Source organism: Rhinatrema bivittatum, chromosome 19 (assembly GCF_901001135.1).
Source record: "Rhinatrema bivittatum chromosome 19, aRhiBiv1.1, whole genome shotgun sequence".
Classification (NCBI taxonomy): Eukaryota; Metazoa; Chordata; class Amphibia; order Gymnophiona; family Rhinatrematidae; genus Rhinatrema; species Rhinatrema bivittatum.
In genome coordinates this window covers 13,681,654-13,689,687 of record NC_042633.1, presented here as the reverse complement: position 1 = coordinate 13,689,687, position 8,034 = coordinate 13,681,654, and positions in this window count along the sequence as shown.

Below are 8,034 nucleotides of genomic sequence, written 5' to 3'. Positions count from 1 at the left end.
AAGCCCAGATATTAGTGGAGCACAGAGCAATGATTAGAGCCCAGATATTAGTGGAGCACAGAGCAATGATTAGAAGGAATAGTGAAAGAAAACCAGCAGGTTTTTTTTTGGTTTTTTCTTTTTTTTTCCCCCAGAAGAGCACCACAGAAATTAAGAGTCAGAGCGCTTGAAAGAAGGGAAATTGAGATACTTTCCTATTACACAGAGTTCAGAGGCTAAGATTCAAAGCACTAGTAGAGGAATATTAGAAACACAGAGATCTATTATGCACAGATTCTCTACTATATAGTAATTCCAATTAAGACAGCCTTATCTGCACAGGAAACAGAAGAATCCTCTCTGGGGCTGCCACAAGCAGTCTGCAATGCTCAGCCAGTTCACTAGCTTCTTTGAGTTTGCCACACCCAATCTGGTTTTAACTGGACACCTTAGGAACCTTCCAGTTCTTAGCTATTAAAGGATCCCTCAGCACTTCTGTGCCTGGGAATAGAGAGGAGGTCGTAGGCCTGGGTGGGGAGCTGATTTATTAGTACTGTGTCTGTGGTTTTTAACCAGGTTTCTGTGATAGCACAGATGTCTGGTTTAGTTTCGGAGAGGAGGTCGTTGAGAATGTGCGTTTTCTTGGAAATGGATTGTGCATTGAATAAAGTCAGAGAGAATAGTGCCAGGCCGAGTAATTGGGATGTCATCCAAATAGACTACGACGAAGGAGTATAGAAGGTCTCGGAAGATTTCATTCATCATTCTCTGGAAGATGGCAGTGGCGTTGCATAGCCCAAAGAGCATTACTACATACTCATAGTGTCCATCCCGCGTATTAAACATGGTTTTCCATATATCCTCAGGTTGTATGCGGACCAGGTTATAGGCCCCACGTAGGTCCAACTTGGTAAATATTCGAGCCCCCTGGAGCCAATCAAACAGCTCGCTGATGAGCGGGAGCGGGTTCCGATCCTTACGGGTCACGGCGTTCAGGCCTCGGTAGTCGATACACGGCCTTAAAGTACCATCCTTTTTCTTCACAAAAAAGAACCCAAAACCCGCCGGGGATGTCGAGGGTCTAATGAAACCTTTGGTTAGGTTTTCTTTAATATATGCAGACATAGCTTGGGTCTCAGGAAGTGAGTGTTGTGACCGTCACTGCCCGACATCTCCACTCCGCCCACCTTACCTCTTTGGCGACTCCCTCTTTGGTTGATGGAAGTTTGGCTGCCACGGCATCATCTTGCCAACCTCCTCTGGCGTTCCCGGACCGACTAGACGCTGCCTTCCACCATGTTCTCCTGAGACCTAAGGGCGCGCACGCGCGCGTGTGGCGCGGCCCCAAGTACCAGCTGTGGTGCGAACCTAAGGGGCGTCCCCCTGAAATGACATCATCATCACCAGATATTTAAGGTCTCTTGTTTTGCTAGCTAATCGAGTTAGCAAAGGGGTTCATACCTAGCTGCCTCCAGGTATCACTGCGGATGGGATTCGCTCTCCGCTTACCTTGCTACTCTGCCTCCTCGGTCTTTACCAGGGATACCCGCTCCTCGGGGGCCTCGCTCTCTCTCTTGCTTTTCAGGTCGCAGTCTGGAACCAGTACTCGCTCCTCGAGGGCCCACGTTCCTGGACCTGCTACCGAATATAACTTCTGCCAGGAAGTCACCACTGCCTACAACACCAGTGAGTTACCATCTCTCTCTCAGAGCTTTCCCTGGAACCAGTTACTCGCTCCTCGAGGGCCTACTTCATTCCAGCTCCTGGGCTGTTCTAAGAGACTGTTGTGTGAGTGACACCATCAAGGTTCTGTTCCTGAACTCTGCATACTCTGCCTACTCACTGTCTCAGTTTCTGTACAGCTCAGACATACTGGTATCACTGTTCCAGTGCCGGAGGGACTACAGCCCAGCCGGACTCTTCCAGCTCACTACTGCCACCTCTGGTGGTTCTCTAAAACAGTTTAATAAAAGAACTTGTGTGTGTCTGTCTCCTAACTCTAAGCCTGACCGGTGGCCCCTCTCGGGATCTTTCCTTGTGGGCGTGGTCATCTGCCACTGGCCCAATTATCCACCCACAACTATCACAAATAATAACAGTGAGAGCGGGTAGGTTCTGCCCTTGGGAGTTGTACTGCCCAGTAGTAGTTTGATTGGGCAGTTGAACTTCCGGAGAGGGGGTAAGATGTCATCCTGTAGTTTGGAGAAGACGTCCTGGTAATCGGCATAGGGTGTAAGTAGCCCAGGAAGGGGTGTGGATGTTAGCACTGGAACGGATGGGGACACCCACCATAAGCAGTGGGTTTGGCATCGAGGCCTCCACTGGGTAAGTTGAAGCGACTCCCAATCGAAATGCGAGGAATGCAATTGCAGCCATGGTAGACCGAGGTCAATAGGGTTTACTGACCGCTTGAGGATCACGAGGGTTATCTGTTCCTCGTGGGGAGTCCCAATGGTCAGTCTGATGGGTAGAGTGCAATGAGTGATGTGATCAGGTAAAGGTTCTCCATGGATGGAGGCAATACGCAAAGGCACTTCAAGAGGCTGAGTCGGAACTTGAAGTAGAGTAACCAGTTCTTCAAGAATGAAATTCCCACCAGCCCCAGTATCCACGAGGGCAGTGGTGGAGAAGGAGTGAGCCTCCCTGAGGAGGGAGACTGGTAGCAGAAGTTGAGGGCCGGTAAATAGTGCCCAAGCTCGGGACCCCCACAGGACTTAGGCTTTGGAGTTTCCCGGACACACCGGACAAGTCTGGATAAGGTGACCAGGACCTCCACAGTAGAGACAGAGACTGGATTTCCATCTTCGGATGTGTTCCTCGGGAGTAAGACGACAATGGTTTATTTACATTGGTTCTTCCTTTGGCGGGGAAGCCGCTGATGGTGCCCTTGATCTGGGGCTAGCAGATCGAGGTGGTTCCAGGGCCACTCATCGGCTGGGTATTACTTCCCTGTGCAGTTCTTGGAGCTGGTGGTCAATCCGCCCAACTAAAGTGATGAGGTCCTCCAATGACGTGAGAATCTCTAGGGCTGCCAATTCGTCTTTCAGGGCGGATGACAATCCCTCGAGGTAGAGTGCCCACAGGCAGTCTTCCTCCCATATCAATTCCGAAGCCAGGTTACGGAACTCCACGGTGTATTGTGAGAGGGAATGGGATCCCTGTCGAAGGTGGAGGAGATGGTGGCTGGCGACCGCCTGTCAGCCTGGGTCATCGAAGGTGCATCAGAAAGTGGAAATGAACTGAGGGAGCTGCTGGAGTACAGAGTCAGAATGCTCCCAAAGTGGAGAAGCCCATGCCAGGGCCTTCCCTTCCAAACGAGACAGGATAAAAGTGATCTTCGTCACTTGATCTGGGAACAAAGAAGGCTGGAGTGCAAACTGCATGTAACATTGGTTGATAAAACCCCCATTGAAACGGGAAGGAGCTGGGAGAGCCAACAGTTTCTGTGAGGGCGTCGAGACAGAGGAAGCATTGTTGGCGATAGTCCCTGAGTTGGCCAGGGTGGACTCCTTGAATTCTGACCGTAGTCTCTCTACTGAGGTGGCCAATGCCTCAATGAATGGCTGCTGCTCCCAGACACATGTAGCCAGGCCTGGAATGGCCAGTAAAGAGGAGGACTCCGCCGAGTCTATGACCTTGGCAATCTGTTGCGCTGGAGGTGGACCCTTGTCCTGGCGCAGGATTGGTACGGCCCTCTGAGGGTTCCCAGAGGGCACCTGCCACCAGGAGGCAGAGCACACAAGGAGATAGAGGCTAGCTAGATCTTCACCAATAACAGTCCGGGGGCTCCTTGGGTTGAGCCCTTGGATTCCTGGACTGCCTAGGCTAAGGTGGGCCTCTGAGGATCTCCTGGAGAGGTAACAGAGAAGTGTGCCCACCAAGAGCAAGGGTGCATGGCTATTGGAAAATAGATGAGCTAGACCGGAAAAGAGGGTACTGGAGACCACTGGAACGAAGCAGGAACTGAAGGTCCTCGGATCAGGATAGGCAGCGCCTATTGGTCTAGCTGGTAGAAGGCCACAGGCAGCGTCTGAACAGGCATGCCTGTTGGTCACGGGAGAAGCAACGAGAGTGTCCATGTGGAGCGCAAGGGTCAAAGAGAGGGTATCCATCTGAGGGTGGTCAGCCAAAGCAAAGGTCAGTTCCGGGTATCAGTCCGAGCGTGGTCAGTAGTAAGCAGAAGTCAGTTTCAGGCAGCGGTCCAAACGTGGTCAGAGGCAAGCAGAGGTCAGTTCCAGGCAGCGATCCAAACATGGTCAGAGGCAAGCAGAGGTCAATTCCGTGAGTCAGTCCAAGCATGGTCAGAGGCTAGCCGAGGTCAATACCAAGTATCAGTTCAAAAGGTACAACCTGGAAGCGGATAGGAACCTGGAAGCGGATAGGAACAGGAACAGACACTGGAGCACAGGAAGGACCACGGGAACACAGAAACGCAGGAACACTGGAAGACACAGGAACAAAGGAACGCAGGAACAAGTACTGGAACAGGAACGCAGGAACACTGGAACAGGCAAGGAACAAGGAACGCAGGAACACAGGACGGCAACTAGCTTCTCTCTAAGGAGACAGCCTGTCTGCCAAGGCGAGGAACTGGGGAACAAGTCTCGCTTTAAATACTAGTGCTAAGTGACGTCATCAGGAGGCGTCCGGGTAGAGGTTTCCGCTCTGGGTCCTTTAAAGGGTGGGGTGTTGGCTGCACGCCCACCTAGGGGCGTGACCGAGGATGCTGAGGATGCGGAGCCCCTGTGGGAGCTCCTTTGAGAGGCCTGCATGGAGGAGGAAGCCGAAGACGGCTGGTGGAGACGCTGGGGACACCGGGAGGAGGCAACCGCGACAAGGAAGGACGGACCGGGAGCCGCCTAGGGTGACCCAAGGTGAGCAGCACTGGCCATGGCACCAACATGGCCGGGACATGCAACAGCTTTCCCATTCCCAGAAAGCATCCTCATCCAGCTCATCAGGATGCCGCCTTCTAGAATACAGGGGTCAGTGATTGCTGCCTGGATCAAAGCATACTTGTAGGTAATCACTGGGCTCTGCTCTATTGTTTATCTTGTCTGTAGCTTTTTGAATTCCCAAATGTATGGCCTCCTGCATTTCCCTGAATGAGCTGATAATTTCCATATTAATAACATGAAATTTGTCTGAATAGAAAACACCGTTGAACATTACTCTTGGTCTGCGCCACCTGTTTACAAACTCAACATATTTTTCTGGCTTGGGATCTACACGTGAAATATCAGAAACATTTGACACCATCTGTAAAACTGAATCAGTTAAAGTCTGAAAACAGTAAACAGTCTTTCTCTGATGAACCTGTAGCCATCAACTCACTTCCTTTTCCTTTGCTTAGAAGCACAGCATCTTGGAGGTCATTGGCAATGCTTGCTTTATTCATTTGAATTTCTATATCGTGCCTGCTGATGCTTAGTCACTTCTAAAGATGGCATCATTGAAGATTTTTAGACTCTTATAAGCGATGAAAATTCTAACAAGAGGAGCTGATTTGTGCACCGTAGCCTCTGCTAGCAGCATTGTACAAATCAATTCCTTTTCATCACTTATAAGGTCTAAAATTCCTAAATGATGTCAATTTTACAATGAATACCTCTGACTGATCTGTAAAAACACCCCTTCTAACCCCAATCCACCTCCCAAAAATTCACTCAAATCCAAGTGCCCCCTTACAATAGTCCATATATAGAGTATCAGACTGAACTTTATAGACTCTCTCTCCATCCCCCCCCCCCCATGTTCACTAAACCCCAACACCAACTGAAGAGTTGTAGCAAAATTAGATGCATAATATACACACACTGGCTGTGGAAAATTAGGGGTTATGTACACCAGTGCTGGAACATCCATTTTCTATCTTCCATTTCGAGTTGTGGAGGTGGACCCTTAGCCCGAGGTAGAGTTGGCGCTACTCATTGGGAAGCCCCCATGGATCCTCATCATTGGCAGGTGGAGCAGAATAGGAAGTGGAGGGTGACTGGAGCTTCGCCAATACCAGCCCTCATTCCCTTACAGGTTGAGCCCTTGGGTACCAGGGCCGGCTGGTCATAAATAGACAAAAGCCGAAGACAGGCCAAGTCCAAGTAGTCATCTGGAGGCAAAGTCAGGTTCAAGCTTGAGCCAGGGCAGGCAACTGGAGACAAGGTCAGGAACAAGCTGAAGTCAGGGCAGGTGGCTAGAGACAAGGTCAGGTCCAAGCAAGGGTCAGAGTCAGGGAATCCATCCAAAGTGTGGTCAGGGACAAATGGGGGTCAAAGGCAGAAAATCCGTCCAAAGCGTGGTCAGGAACAAGCGAGGGTCAAACTAAGGAATCTGTCCAAAGAGTAATCAGGAAACAGTAAGCTGGAACTGAAGCACAAAGACTGGAACAGAAACACAGGACTGGAACTAGGTCAGGTACAGGAACAGGAACACGAACAAGCAGCAACTATGCACAATACTGGAAGTGTGGAGACCTGTTGCCAAGGCAAAGACCGGATGGCGGAGGCTGCCTTAAGTGACAAAGCCCGGCGACGTCATCATCCCGGGCCGCGGGAAGGTTTCCCACCACGGCCCCTTTAAAGTCATGGAAGATGCGCGAACACGCACCTAAGGCAAACAGACTGGAGCTAGGTAATGGCGGCGTCTCCCCTTGACGCACATGGGGAGAGCTAACTGGGACCGGAGGAGGCCACAGAGCTACCAGAGGAACCTGGGATCATAGCAGGAGTGCGAGCGTGTAGGCAACTGCCTACCGCTGCCAAAGAGGAAGAGCCAGGTTGGGGGTGAGTAGAGCTGTGGCCGGAAAACGCAACATTTCACATAGCTCCCGCCCGGCCCACTTATGCATGTATGTGGCTGTTTTTGCTCATGCAGCACTTTTAAAATATACCTCTAAATTAATTTATGACTTCCTGATAAAACAGCTTCTTTGTTTGCTTTTTACAAATAAAACAGGCTCTTTCATGGCTTGCTTTTTACAAAAAAAAAAAAAATATGGTCCAGCTTCTACTCATTTTTTAGTATCATACATTTTGAACATTTTAAAAGTAGAAAAGGGAGAGCAATAAAATGCATTTCCCTTTCTCACTGCTATCTGTGCTAAGTGCAGCTAGTACAGGGGAAGAGGGGTAAAGGTTGGAGTGGGTGGGAGTAGTTGCTTTTCTCTTTGCTAGAGAAATTCTCTTCTGAGATGAAATTACAACTGGAGACAAAAGCTTTAGTTTAAAAAAAAAAAGGTTTTATCTCTTTTCTCAAGCAGCCTGAGTTCAGAGGAAGGAGTGGACATTAGTAAGAACAAAAAGAAAACACTGGCACAAAAATGTATGGCTTATGGCAAAAAGAAAACCCTATTGTTTTCTTTTAATGACAGAAAACAGAAGGATTTTAATGGCTGATATTGACTACCCTTTCAAATCCCATGGCTGCTTTCTGAGCATGCTCATTCCATCTGACATGACAGCCTACCTTGCTCTTTCTTTGTTAAAAAAAAAAAGGTCTGAGCATGTGCAGGGATGATGTCATTCCAAGATGGCTGTCTAGAGCATGGTTCACAGCATAACAATTCAAACTCACTTTGTTTTGGTTTTACTGAGTAAGTGCGGCCATGATGTCATTTCTGGCCCCTCCACAACAGCTGCCATCTTGGAGGTGCATTATTTCCTGTCTATACTCACCCAGTGCCATCTTGAAAAACATATTCCCAGATCCAGTTTGTATCATCTACAAGGGCCAGACAGGGAGCATGACCAGAAGTAGCATCATCAAAAAGGGAATAAAAAGGGGTGTGGTGTGAGTGGTGCTATGATGGGTATCTACAAATTAGCAAAGTTGGGTAGATAAATAGGTGTGGCTAAACCTAGAAGGGAATGCTGATTGGCTGAGAGGGGGGTCAGTGGGTGGCTTTACTGCACAAGTGCAGGGTTAGGGCAGAGAAAAGGGTGGGGCTTAACAGGGAAGTGAACACTGATTGGCTTAGGAGGTCAATTGGCATGGCTTATTAGCAGTTGCTCGTTTTTTTTAACATAACTAATCAACATTCAATCACACCTCCATTCATTT